General features: G+C 49.2%; 1 protein-coding gene and 1 long non-coding RNA gene across 2 annotated transcripts in view; both read right to left on the bottom strand.

Annotated features, from left to right (window-relative positions):
- Positions 1 to 14,303, bottom strand: part of HIVEP3 (human immunodeficiency virus type I enhancer binding protein 3) — a 270,521-nt gene that overhangs the window by 24,010 nt on the left and 232,208 nt on the right. The gene's annotated exons all lie outside the window — the stretch shown is intronic.
- On the bottom strand, positions 10,019 to 12,258 carry LOC114065394. Its single transcript, XR_003572950.1, has 3 exons — positions 12,104 to 12,258; positions 10,554 to 10,556; positions 10,019 to 10,029 (listed from the first exon to the last, which is right to left on the bottom strand). It is a non-coding gene; the product is annotated as an uncharacterized LOC114065394 (long non-coding RNA).

Raw genomic sequence — 14,303 nt, 5'->3', positions numbered from 1 at the left:
ACAGACACTTCTTTTTTTTTTTTTTTTTTTTTTTTTTTTTTTTTTTTTTTTTTTTTTTCTTCTCTCAGTGTTCTGAGCCACATCCAAAATCTTCATGTGGCTGAAAACCACACGATAAAACCTTGGCCAGCCAGGGGAGGGAAGGAAGTTTGGTGGTTTGCAGACAGGAAAGAGGGAGCAGGTTTCTGGGGGGGGGGGACTCATTGCTCCCAGCTGGGCTGAATCACCCCTTCTACCCTGCTTCCTTCAGCCCCCAGGAATTTGCCTTGCCCTGCAAAGTCTCTGCTGGTGTGATCTTGCTGCTCACACCCTCCCAGTGGTTACACTTCTTTGCAAGCGTCACGTAGGCAGCGAGTGTGAATTCCACCATTTGCAGCTGGATCAGGGTAAAAAAAACACCCCTGGACAGTTTTGCAGCTACTGGACAAGTATTTCCTCAACTGCTTTTGATATTTGATAAACTCCCTTGTTTGCTTTTTGGATTTGGGGTCCATAGTAACAGGAATGGGATATCTGATCCCTTTCCTTCAGCTCACCCTCAAGTGAACTCAGGGTTGTTGCCTCCCCTGTCAGTCTTTGGGTTTTACTGGTGGCACATTTCATCTGTCATCAGGCTGCCCCTCATCTGCCTTGCCTGAACCCTTAGGAAGTTCCTGACAGACTGTCCTGGGTTTAACTCATCTAATTTATGTTTTATGACACCTGCAGAATTGGCCAGGTCACGGATAAATGTGTAACTACCACAGTGGCACTAATTTTATGAAGTTTATTGCCCTTCTCATAACTCCCCCTAAATGTTTAGACCCCTTTTGAATTATTAGGCCACTTCTGAAACTGTGTGTGCAGCAGAAGTCCTTGGTCTTACCCACTGCATCCCTGGGGACACTCCAGGTGGGAGGCCCTGCAGGACCGTGCCGAGGGTCACCACACACAGAGGTGTCCTCAGGGCCAGACAGTCACTGAAATCTCCCCTAACTCAAGCCAAGCTACAACAGAACAAACAGCAGGATTCCTTTACAAAACCCAGACCAGACAATGTAATTTCCAGGTTTCTAAAAGCATCATAAAACCCTCCAGTGTCCCAATTTACCAGACAGGGATATACTGCACCAAGACAAACAAGGAACTTCCAAAGAATGGTACAGCACAACAGAGGAAGGGCTGGGCATGGAGACAGGCCCTGGCACAGAAATCTCCTCTTTCCTGGCTGCAGTGATGGATCTTTTGCAGACAGAAGTTGCCAATCTCCAGTGGAATTGCAGGAGAAGAGTCTGAGCTGAACGAGCCCCCACCATTCAGAATGGAATGATGGAATCATTCACCCAAGGAATGATGGTGGCACTGTGACCATCAGTGCTAGAATCAGGTCCCAGCAGCTCAAACAAGGTTTAACACTGGCAAGTTTTACACTACCCAGCAAACCCAGGGCTCCTTCTTGGTCAAACATCAAGGTGCAGAGTGGAATTTAATTCAGATAACAAATCAGGATCTGTGCAGAGATCAATTAACTCCCCTCTCTTTGAGTCCAGACATCCATCCAGCTTTATCCCAGCACTGTCTGTGCTGCTGCCCAAGCCACGAGCAGCCGGTGTCTCCAGGAAAATGCTGTGGGAAATGGTGTCAAAGGCTTTCCCAAAGCCCAGGCAGACACATCCATCGCCTTCCTCATCCACTGCCTTTCCCAAACCCACGCTGGCTGGGCCTGATCCCTGTGATGGGACTCAGAGTGATCTGCTCCGTCACCGTCTCCAGCACCAAGATCAGGCTGACAGGCCTGGAGTTCCCTGGATCCTCCTCCTGACCCTCCTCCTGTCACATTTGCAAACCTCCAGCCAGGTGTGACCTCCCAGTCGGGCAGGACTGCTGGGAAATGATGGAATGTGGCTCGGTGAGCATTTCTGCCAACTCCCTCAGCACCCTGAGGTGGGTCCCACCCAAGACTTGTGTGTCTAAGGGGTGGAGCAGGTCCCTGTGGGTTAGGGGGGCTTCATTTTGCTCCCTGTTCTTCTGCCCCAGCTCAGGGGGCTGGGCACCCACAGAACAACTGATCTTACTGGTTAAGACTGAGGCAAAATACCTCAGGATTTCCTTCTTGAAGGATGTCCTGCCCTCCTGGACTCCTGTGCCCTTCAGAGTGGCTTTCAAAGCGACTCTGCCAACCAAAGGCTGCCCTCAGGGAGTCCAAGGTGGCATCAAGTTCTGCTGCCCTCCCCTCCTGACCACCAGGGCTGCAAAATGCACATCAATTCAGCCAGGAGCCCTCAGGGCAACTCCAGGAATAAAAATGCATCCTGCTCATTTCCTCTCTGTGGGAATTGAATCTCAGATAGGATGAGGAGGAGGAATTTATGGCGCTGCAGGAAAACCAAAGCATGATCACACAGGACAGCTCAGGCCTCAGAAAGGCCTCAGAAAGTTCCCCTTTCTGCTTTTTATAACATCCCTGGTGGGTCCCCACAGCTCAGCTTCTACCTAAGGCAATTTTCCACATTTCTTTGAGTGGGAAACAATAAAGTGGGTGTATCCCCACAGTGCCCTCCTCGTGATCCCAGCCCTGCCAGCACGACCCCGGTGGCACTTGGGGCTGCCTGGGACACGCAGCTGCCCCTGAAGTGATGCTGCCACCATGGGTGGCCAAGGCCCTGTCCTAAAGCAGATCAGTGATTCTCCAGCTTGTCTGAAAAAGAGGAACACTGGCAGAGTCCGTATTCCAGTGAAAAAACCTCCCAGGAATTGCTTCCTGCAACGGTGCCCTGTGCCCAGGCAGTCAGACCACCAGGGGTGGGGAGGGCAGTGTCACCAGGGCAAAGGAAATCTCTCGTGATGGCACCACATCTGGGACACTCTGCCCAAGGGGTTTGTGCTTCAAGACTCAAACGGGGTCAGAAAAACAGAAAAAAAAAAAAATTAAAAAATGGGAGGGGAACAACATCTCTGGCGAAGGGGATGGAGGAGGAGATGAATTTTGGGGGAAAACATAAAAAAGTGAGTCATTCTAACATTCAGCTGAACCACAGACAGTAAAAGGTGGAGGGAAGATGGAAGCAATGCTCAGGATGGAGAGACATTTATTATTGACAGTTATCCTGCAGAGGGAAACCAAGGAGTGGGAAATTCAAGCTAGACATGAAAAAGATGGACAGTGTATTCAAGGAGGTTTTCCCAGCACAAACTGTGGCGTGGATTTGAGCAGGATGACACCTCCTGAACCTGCAGCTTTAAAGCACTGGACACAACTTCTTGCTGCAAAGTCACTGCAAGAGCTGACAAAAATGTTGGCACCTCTGTAACACACACAGAGGGGAATCCAGAGATGGGCAAACGGGGAAATCAGTACAGAAAACATCCCTAAAAACCCAAATCCACGCAGAAGTTTTTACAAGCACAAAACCACAGGCCTAAGGATGACTTTTAATCGCATTTCTCCTTCAGCAAAAGCAACTCCTCTTGCCAGTAGAGCCTGTTTTGATGGAAGAGTTGTGGGCTACGGGGACAAGAGGATCTGTGACTGCAAGAGCTGCTCTGCTGTGTCTGATCCCTCCTCCTGGAGCTGCCCCTCAAGGAGTGCCCAAGAGAGACCCTGGGATCTCCTGCAGTTAAATTAACCCAACACAGAGCAAGGACCATGTGAGCAAACACTGTATTTGGATGGGAAACTGCAAACCCAGGGCAGTCCTCTGTTACTTCTCTGCATGTTCTCCTTGAGTGAAGGATTGATTCAATTTTGGGTTGTGGCATCAGACCTCTTCTAGTCTAATAGAGGCAAAATTACAGTTCCACTCATTATGGCTCTCTGTGCTGCGATACAGCTTCATCCTCTCCAGCTCTGATCATTTAATTGTCACTGCAAACCGCTACAAAAACACATCACTTGCAGAAAAAAACAATGTCAATACTATTATGCTGCTCTACAAGGGCTGAGACCCTGGGGTTGATTGCTAAAAATGCAATTAGGGAGGAAACCAGAGTGAAAAAAAGAAAAAAAAAGAAAGTGCATCCAGAGCGAGGGGAAAGCATTTCATCCCTGCCAGGGGGGTCACCTTTAGCCACCAAGGCATGAAGAAATGTGGAACGACATTGATTGTCTGCACAGACTAATTAGTCCCTTCTGGGCTTCCCCTCCATTAAATCCAATTGCAGGAGCAGACAGGTAATGCAAGGACTTCCACAGTCTCCCTCCTTGTTGAGCCACGTGGATTTGTCCTGAAAATGCCACACAACAAGCAGGCAGTTCCTGCAGAGCACGTGCAGTGCAAGCTCCTCATCCCACCACCACGGGGGCACAGAGAGAGGAGGAACTGATGCCCTGCTGCAGTGCTTTGCACTGACAGGGATGTGGTGGCAGCGTCACAGAGCATCACATCTGCCTCCCACCTCTCCCTGCCTGTTTTTGATGGTTTCCCTGCGTGTTCTTAGAATAAATTAAAGCTCCATCACTGCCAGTGCAAGGCTGGGAATTTTTGTATTCCCAGCACCAGTCAGACAGGTTAGGTCACGACCCAGAAGCCCACGTGGGTAAGCACACACACACACTGTTCCCTGGGCACTGCTTTCCTTTTTGAAGACCAAACACAAATAGAATAAAATACGAGATTAAAAAAAAAAAAAAAACAAACAAACAAACCAAAAAAACCAAACCCCAACCTCCCCAAACTCACACAGCTGATTCATAAAATATTCAGAGCAGAAGTCTAGCACGGAAATCCCCACAGATGACCTGTCTCAGGCCCGTTTCTCCCTGCCCTGCTCCCATCAGGACTGATTAAACAATTTCCGGCCGAGCCGACATCGCTGACTCGGGGTGACTCTGGTCTGACACAGATACTCCTTCTTCCCAAAACAGCTCTTCCTCCAGCTATTCTTCTAAAAGTTCTGTGAATGATTCTGGATGCTATTGCTGCTTTCATTCCAGGCCGATTCAAGGAGGAAGGGCTACATTTCATGGCCTGGGTCCAGCACTTTATTTCCCTGCTCCAACTGCCCTCCCTGTGCCTGGGGAGGCACTGCAGGGGCTGCAGCACCTGCTGGTCCTAAAGAGATCATCAAGTTCTTGAATAAAGTGTTCTGGATTGTCAGGTACAACTCCAGAATTATTCCAAGCTGTACTGAGGATGCTGAATGGAGAGGAGTCCAGAGGAGAACCTGGAGATGCTCCAGGGCTGGAGCCCCTCTGCTCTGGAGCCAGGCTGGGAGAGCTGGGGGGGTTCCCCTGGAGAAGAGAAGGCTCCAGGGACACCTGAGAGCCCCTTGCAGGGCCTAAAGGGGCTCCAGGAGAGCTGGAGAGGGACTGGGGACAAGGGCTGGAGGGACAGGACACAGGGAATGGCTTCCCACTGCCAGAGGGCAGGGAGAGATGGGATATTGGGAGGGAATTGTTCCCTGTGAGGGTGGGCAGTCCCTGGCACAGGTTGCCCAGAGAAGCTGTGGCTGCCCCTGGATCCCTGGAAGTGTCCAAGCCTTGGAGCACCCTGGGCTGGTGGAAGGTGTCCCTGCTCGTGGCAGGGGGTGGGATGGGAAGAGCTTTGAGGTCCCTTCCAACCCAAACCACTCTGGGATTCTCTGAAATATCCAATGTCCGGAGCAAGTGCCTCCATCCCTACATTCTGCCCAGTACTCTTGCTGTTTGCTCCTCCTGGATTAGCTCCAGGACCTGCCCCTCCTCTGTCTTTTGAACCTGCCACCAATATACTCAAGAGTTTATTTTAACCCATTTACAAACCTTCAAAGAAATGATCCCTATGAGCATTTGGCTTCTAAGATGCATAAACATAAACGCATTTTTGGGTGCATTTCTGGCTACCTGTGCAAAGAACCCCCATTTTTGACAAAAGTACAATTTTAGGGTTCCCATGACACCTCATTCCCCAGGCTGGAACCATCACATCAAATCTCCCTCCACATTTATTTCAAGCAGCTTTTTTTTCTGTGCCATTTACTGAGAGGTTGATGCCGTTAATTAACATTTTTTCGTCTGCCAACTTTTTTTCACTTCAGAAGCAGAACTTTCAGCGGCCCAGCAAAAATCCAGTGCTGTTCAAAGCCAAGTCCGTTCCTCACAGTGATCTTGATTTGAGCTGGTTTTTACTTACAGGGCTAAATACCACCCATCCTCCAGTCTTTAATTAGTCCATTCATTAACTGCTGAAATGCACTCACTACAGAATTAAGAGATCTGGGATGTAACACTCAGTGCAGTTTCTCAATATTCAATATTCTGGCCAAAAAAAAAAAAAAAATCAGCTTTTGGAAGCAACACTTTCCTGTGACTCAAAAGTTTATTCCATTTGTGGATGAATTTTCTCTGGCTGTCAATCCCCTCCTGGTCCAGCTGGGATGCTCAGCACCTCTGGGCTGCTCCAGGTTTAATCTTGGAGGATTTCTTCCTCAAGCCAGGTAAAAAAAAATTAATATTCCTGCCCTAGGACGAGGCAATCAAACCTTGGGCTGCAGCAAATGTGTCCCAGAGTTGCCTTTTCTGTCAACTGCTACAAACCTTCCTGCTCTCCAGCCTATCAGAAACCAATAAATATCCGATTGAAAGTTTCCAAGGAAGGCACTGGTGAGTCTTGGGGAGAGGTACAGCTAAAAAACCCCTTTCCCCCTGTGTGCTCTCCACTACCACATCATTTATTAAATTATTAAAAAGCAGAATTTCATCCTTTCACTCGAGACACAACCCCCACTGTGACACTTAGAGAGGGCTGGGGAGGGAATTTTTTTCAAGCATTCTGTCCAAAGTGATGTTTACATTGGTTCATCCCATTATTGCCTAATCCTCTGCAAGTAATTCCTCTGCTTTTAGAGATCACTGACCCCCAAATGGAGTTGGGGGTCCACAGTCACTGGGATTACTGGCAGGCAGGAAAAACAAGACTCATCTACTGACTTTTCCAATAACTCTGTAGCGTAGCAGCCAATTTTAGAGGGTCTTTAACAGAGAAAACACAATTTATGCTCAGCCTAAATGCTAATTGTGGGGAGACTTACAAAGCTGATACCTAATGAGGCTGGTTGTGCCTTTGTTAAACAAACAGAGCAGCAGAAGGTCTGCTGCCCATTCCTAACACAACTGCTGCCCATTTCCAGATTAAGGCACTGTTGTGTTAAAAAAGCCGAATTTCTGCACAGAGCAAAAACCAGTAATTAAGAACAAACACCACACAAGGGAAATTTAACTGCATTGTTCTGCTGCTTCTCTGGAGTGAGACATCCCCAGCCCAGCTCCCCCGTGCCCCATTTCTGGGCTGATCCTCTGCTCCTCTGCAGTGGGAGGGCAAAGGGGGTACCTGGATGGGAATTTATTTATTTATTTATTTAAAAACCACTTTCTGCTTCACTGAAATGGCCTCAGGTTCAAACACATCTCACAGGTGCTGTCAGCACTAAAGGGTCCTGACTCCATGCCTTGTGCACTCTTTCTAATTTGAACATATATCATCAATAAAAAAAATCTCTGTATAAAGAAATCATAGAGTAAAATAAAATATATTTGCCCTTAAAGTTGCAAATCATGTAAATTAAAAATAGGAAATACTACATGGAAGTTTGTCCACTAAGTATTACTGGTCTGGCTACAACTGAGATGATGACCTTTTAGATTTTGTTTTTAATGTTTTGGAAGAGGCCTTCCAGTGCCTTAAGGGCAAGGGGAAATGATTTTAAACTGCCAGAGGACAGGATTTCAGTAGGATATTGGGAAGAAATCCTTCCCTGGGAGAGTGGGGAAGCCCTGGCACAGGTTGCCCAGAGAAGCTGTGGCTGCCCTGGAATCTCTGGAAGTGTCCAAGGCCAGGTTGGAGCAACCTGAGCTGGTGGAAGGTGACTCTGCCCATGGCAGGGGGTGGAATGAGATGACCTTTAAGCTCCTTTCCAATCCAAACCATTCCATGATCCTGTGATTCCAAGAGATGTGGCATTTCAGAATTTGTAATATTTTTACCATCAATAAAGGCATTTTATTAGGAACATTTCGAATCCCTGAAATGGGAAATGAGGAGCCTTTTGTCATTCATTGGAGTGGCTGAGCCATGACCTGCAGTCACAGCTGCAGAACCTGGTATTTTAATACAATTAGGGACTTTAAGACCCTTCCACTGGCCAGGTGTTCCTGGTCCCTGCTGCCAGCCCTGGTGCTGGTGGCACTGGATGTCCTGTCTCACAGGATCTTTGTCTTTCCTTACTCCACAGTCAGGATCTACTTCAATCCCCTCAGTCCTCCAAGTGCCAGTAAGGAATTTTCAGCCATTATTTATGTATAAAATCCATAAAGCTTTTCACAAGATGAAGAAAAGGTATTTTCTCATGCCCCTGACTCATTCCAAAAGCTCCTGTGGAGTTGCTCCTCCTTCCCCCAGGGGAGGTTGCAGTGTCATCCAGGGATTCCTGGTCACATCCAGCTTCCCTTTAGTATCAGCCAAGCTCAGCAATGTTGTCATGAAGACATGCACAGATGGAACAGGGAGGATTGATTCTTCCCTACAAATGAGCCACAAAACTGCCTCAGACTGAGCCCATCCCCTGGGGGGTGTTTGCTTTGTCACATCTGGTTTCTTCTTGTCCCATGAGGCTTCAGCTCATCCTCTTGAAAGGCTTTGGCAAAGTCTGTCAGGGACCTCCTACATCTTCATTCCCACTGCTCTACCGTCAGTGATAGATTTTGGGAGCACCACAGGAGGAATCTGTTAGAACAGCAGGAGGAATGAGAGCAAAGAAAACTTCCTCTCAAGTTCCTCCCCCTCCTCCTCCACCACCCACTGGAGAAGTTCTCCCTGGGGAGCACTGTGTCTGTCCCTGGGTCTGGGAAGGGGCTGCAGAGCTCAGCTCACAGGGGAGGGGTCCAGGGCCTTGGGGAGGGGGTGTTTGTTCCCATCCTGTTGTCCCTCAGCAACAGAGACCCAAACAGTTCTCTCCAGGAGAGGGAGAATGGTCTCTCCTGACCATACAGCAGAAGGTTCCAGCAGCTCCAGCCCTGCAGGGAGCATTAAACTCCCATCCCTCAACTGCTGGCACAATAACACCTGAGCATCCCAAACCTCCTGCCATCAGCAACAACCCAACCCCCAAGTGTCAGCCTTGAAACAACAAGCAGGGCTTTGATTCCAAAGAATTGGGGATGTCAGCTTGACATCCTGCACATGATGGAGCAACTCCTTCAGGGCAAACACTGGATTTCCAAAAAGTCTTCACAAGACACAGCCCAGACAACCCTTCTGCCAGCCCCATGTGAAGCTTAGGAGCTGGTGGGAAGCAGCAGGATGGTTTTGCAGGTGGAACGGTCTCCTTTGGAGCCTCAACCCTTCAGAAGGACTCTGGTGGGCAGGGTCTGTGGGTGAGACTGGAAGTCCTTCTTGGTTCCTTGTGATGTGTTGTTTTGCTGGTATAACCTGCAGCTGACCTGTTCCACCATCTGACACCTCCCCAAGTGAGCTCCAACTCCCCAGGGAAAGCTCTTAACACCTCATTACAATAAATGATAATAATAGGCTGGATTTCTTTCCAGAGCAAGGAAGCCAAACAGCCTCTGGCTACACTGAAATGCAGTGAACAAAACCAGTCCAGCTGCCTGGTCCCTCTTTTCCTCTGAGGTAACAAAACTGTACAACAGCACAGTGAGGACAATCTGAGAACCAACAGCAGCAAAAGTCCTCAGAAAGTATCACTTTCTGGTCTTTCTTCAGTGGTTTTTTCTAACACCACTGGGCACTGATGGATTTCTGATCTCCAGATATAAATACCACTGACAAAACTCCCAGAGCCACTTAGGTTATTATACCATCTCAGCATCCCAGAGGATCTCATGGACTGGGCTTGGATTATCACCTTCCAGCAGACCATCAACCTTCACTCTGCTCTGCAGGACCTGGGGGTTGTAATTCTTAATGAAATTCTCTGCACTGCTCTGGTAGACACACAAATGCTTCGAGCCTCAGCCTCATCCCAGACCTTTCCCCATCCCTCAGACTGGATCTGAGACAAACCAATTTGTAAAAACTGATTCAATTATCTCTCATTTCCTTCGCTTCCCATCTCCTGTCAAAGCCAAGCCAGGAAATGAGGACTAATCCCAGGGAGAGCTGAGATACCATCAGTCCCCCCAGACAGCAAGAACACCAGGAGCTGCAGAAGGAAGTTTTGTCCTCCCGTATTTCATTTCTAGGCAGGTGAGAGACTCCAGAGGAGCTGGAGTGCCTCAACCCTCAGGCACTCACCTGGACTGGTGGGATGAGAGCTTTTTAAGCCCTACTTATTTCTAATAATAACAAGGAAGGACCTGGGTTGTGAAACACCTGGCAAGAGGCAGTGGGTCATCAGTCCTGAATTTTGGAACACCGGGATGATCTTTTAGAGCTCCTACAGCCCAAATCCAAGCTGCCCTGCAGCCAGTGCTGGGCTGGCCAGGGGCTGCAGGCAGGGCCAGGGGATTGTGGCTTCAGATTGGGTTCACACATCATAAAGGAATTGTTGACCAAGGGATTGACTTCTTGCCATCTGGGGAACTCACTCCTCCAGCCCAGGCACCTGGAAGAAGCTTGGTGGCCATCCCCACATCTTACCAACTCACACATCCCTAAGGAAGCTTCAACCATCCCATGGTTTTCCAGAGCCACTCAGAGCAGGGTCAGGAGAGTCTCTGGGAGTGCCCCTTCCCACCTCACTGCTCCTCCCAGGGGCAGCTTCAGGGTCACAGTTTCTAACTTTAGCAACTGAAATAACTTGTGATTTCCCTCTTTTGTTGCTGCAAAAGCCGAGAGAGCCCAGGGAAAGGGAGCTGGATCCTGCTCTCCCTTGCACATCATCAACACAGTGATTGGGGCGGCTCCAACCACACATGCAAAGCCACTGCAGGAGCCAGGGCAGCTCCAGGGTAACCATGGCCAGAGCCCTCCTTCCCCTGATGATGTGTGAGGAGCTGAGCAGGGCCAAGCTGTGCTCACAGGACCTGCAGCTCAAACCTCCCTCATCCTTGAACTCGGAACTGAAGAACATTTGATAATTATGGAGGAATAAACTCTGGCAAACCCATAATGCTGTTCTCCCAGGAATTTTCTGCAACTGGACTTAAAAAAAAAACCACCTCAACTCTCTCTTAGGCTTTTAGCTGGTGCATTAGAGGACTGCTGTGCAGAAGTTGCAGGGTATAATGATAATAGTAATAAAAACAATAATGATGCTGATGATAAGAAGAAGAAGAGAAAGAAAAAGAAGACAGAGAAGAAAGAGGAAGAAGAAGAAGGAGAAAAAGAAGAAGAACAAAAAAGAAAAAGAAATCTAATTTATTGAGAGATTTTATTTAAGCTACTCTCCTGTAGCTTAAGCAGCATCTGACCATGGCCTAAGCAATCCCTTTCAGAATTCCCTCCATCTTCTCCAGCCATGGAAAGTCACACCTAGATCCTGCTATTTTAGAAACCATTTCTACAGATAGTTTTCCAACTCCAGATAAGAGATCTGTGCCACACCAATGTTTTCCTAAGCCTCAGGAGCACAACATTTCTCACGGGCCCCTCACTCTGCACACACGGCTGATCCAGGTCAGGGAGCCCCCAGTTTCCAAGGATGCAGCACAACGTTCCTGCATGGGATCATGGGATCACACTGATCCCTTTGTTCCCAGATATTATGCCCCACTTGTGGGTCGGATCAGAGCCACAAGCAGCAAAGTGGATGGGAAATGAGTCAGTCAGGGATGCAGCCCCTCGAAGGGACACACCGGGAGCATGGAATTCTCTCCAAGGAATGTGGAGCTGGTGGGAGGGGCAGACCAGCTCCCAACTCAGGGGTGGAAAACGCCACGGGTCCAACCACTTCCCCTGTGGGTTGAAAAGGACTGTGAAATAATCCCTCCTTGGAAAGTTTCCCATGGAAACGTCGCCGAGAGAAAAACGTGCCGGTGTTTGTGTGTGCAAAGGGGCGGAAGGTCCAGGGTTGGGAGGAGGGGACAGTGTTTAAACAGGATGGAAAATGGATACATAGGAAAGTCCCCTGAGAGCCCCAGGGGCTGCTGATGACGTTCAAAGGGTTTTCACTTGGAGTCTCTGGGTCAGTGCAGAGAGACTGTGAGGAATCAGAGCCCTGGGCGGTCACCAATCACAGGAAGTTCAACCAGGGGGAAGTGCCGGATTCTGCCCCTGGGTTGGGGCAACCCTGGATGGATGGATAGACTGGGAATGAGAGGCTGGAAAGCAGGGCAGGAAAGGGCCCTGGAGGTCCAGTTGTCCCTGAGTCAGCAGTGCCCTGGCAGCCAGGAGGGACATCCCTGTCCTGGGGGCATCAGATGGGGAAGGGCCTGGATTTGAAGGTGTGTGAGGACACTGAGGACACGTGGTGTTATCTCCAGAAGGTTACAAAACCAGCCATCATTGGTTATCCCACAATCTCTTTTCTCAAGCCAGGGAGGGACACACACAGCAAGTCTTCATATGGGATAACGTGGCTTTGCTTCAGCTGAGCCTTTGCTTGAGGGCAACACTAAACCTTGCAAGAATCCAAGGTGGCTCCTCGTCCAAACCACTCATCTGAGGTGGACATGGAGTGGCAGGAGGCTGCCAACAACCCCCAGACTCGTGGGATCTCCTGGGATCTCCATCCAGCCGGGGGTTCCCTCGGCAGGACCATCTGCAGAGGAACTCGAAGCCATCCAATCCCAGGCACGGGTCACGAACCCACTGCTCCAGATGTGACCTCAGCTGCTGGAGGCTCTGGTGACATGACTCACACTTCTTAAGGGAAGGCAGGGAGGCCACAGGGACTGTGTGTGTGCAGCAAGAACTGGCCGCCGTTCCTGCTGACACGTCCTCTGCTCCCCAGCATTCCTGGCAGGAATGGGAGACCATCAAGGCCTCTTCTGAAGGAGGGGGGCAGAGTTAGAAACTATTTTAGCCTGATGCTCCTCACTGAAGGAAATAAAACCTCCCCAAGCTTCAGCAGAGAGGCCCAAGTGTGTTTTGTGCCTGGGGAGCTGTTCTTGCAACCACAGCACAGCAAAGCAGGCTCAGGAATTCCTGTCACTCCTGTGCTGGGAAAGCCAAGCTGGAGGTTGCCAACAATTCACAGCATCTCCCAGGGCATCTCTGGCTCCCAGAGCTCTCCTGTTTTCATAGTCTCTGCCACCTCCAAGTGCCCTTTGCAGTGTCTTAGCACTTTCTGGATTTACCAGCAGTGTTGAGGGTGCAGCCACACAGGAGGGTCACAGTTTTCTTTCTTGGATACTGTGAGGGCTCTTATAAATCTCATAAAACTCACACAGTGACACCAGAGGTGTGATTGGCACAGGCACAAACACCCCCAGTTCTTAATGAGTGCAACAAGCTCTGCCCCTTGCTCAGCACCTCAGAAGGTACGTTGAGGATGGGCTCAGCTTTGAGCTCAACAAATTTACATCGAGATTCATCCCAGGAAGAGCTGAATTCATCATAAATTCTTGTTATTGAGGATACTTTGCCGCAATACCAGCATGTGGCAGCTCTACAACTTAAAGCTATTCACAGCCTGGGTCAGTAGACTAATTATCCTTTGTTTGTGCTGTGACCCTGCATTCTCCCACACCTCACTGTGGCTCTCAGCGTTTTAGGAAAGAAGGGAAATACCCACAAGCCAAGGCAGTAACAGAGCCCTGCACAAAACAACATCCCCCCCTTATTGTACAGCCTGAAGAGCCACACACAAAACACACATTGCTTGGCTTTACTGAACTCTTGTGAAAAACATGGTCAACCTTCAGCCCAAACTCCCCAAGGCTCCCTTTTATCTGCTGCATTTCTTCAGCAGCTCTTCACCCCACGACACCTGACCAGGGACCTCCCCAGCCACCAACTCCAGTTACCTGAGAGCCCCCAGGTCTCTCAGCCCATAGCAGCTCTCCTGCCAAGCAGGAGGGATGGATTTTGGATTTCTGAAGGTCTTTGCTCAGCTCCCATTGGAGAAATTTCTTATTTTATCCAAACCAGTTTGCTGACACCCCTCAGGGCAAAGTTTTCCTGATACCTCCACTCTTGGAAGGGCTCTCTGGGCTTGAATCAGCCAGAAGAGCAGTGCAAGTGCTCAGGTTCTTGCAGCCTTAAAAACCACATAATTCTGCTATCAAGAATCTTGTTTAAATAAGAATGGCAAGACATTCACAGACGTTGAAAACCACAGGTTTAGTGCTGAGCTGAAACATCTGGAAGAAATATTTGCTCTTTGAAAGTGCCGCTACTGTGCTGCAAACCCAGTCCAGAGCTCTGAAAACCCAGCCCAGAGCTCCACAAACCCAGCCCAGAGCTGCACAAACCCAGCCCAGAGCTGCACAAACCCAGCCCAGAGCT

The sequence above is a fragment of the Empidonax traillii genome, unplaced genomic scaffold, assembly GCF_003031625.1.
Source record: "Empidonax traillii isolate 1590-97213 ecotype Southwest subspecies unplaced genomic scaffold, ASM303162v1 scaffold654:size409090, whole genome shotgun sequence".
In the NCBI taxonomy this organism is placed as follows: Eukaryota; Metazoa; Chordata; class Aves; order Passeriformes; family Tyrannidae; genus Empidonax; species Empidonax traillii.
This window is presented reverse-complemented; position numbering and strand designations above follow the sequence as displayed.